Here is a 216-nt window from a genome sequence, read left to right on the forward strand (position 1 = left end):
ACATCATAGTCATTATATGATATCGCAGAGAAGAGAAGTTCGGTTACACATACATATGATACGTAATTATGACACATGGCATACGTGATCTGTTTAACTATATCGCTAGAGGAGTCACGGTCTGATCTTGCAGATATTTACAGTGTACTGATGCGTATAATATTTATACATTTGAAAAAAAAACAACAAAAACTTGCATGTACGTATGTATCTCTG

The sequence above is a fragment of the Penaeus monodon genome, chromosome 15, assembly GCF_015228065.2.
Source record: "Penaeus monodon isolate SGIC_2016 chromosome 15, NSTDA_Pmon_1, whole genome shotgun sequence".
NCBI lineage: Eukaryota > Metazoa > Arthropoda > Malacostraca > Decapoda > Penaeidae > Penaeus > Penaeus monodon.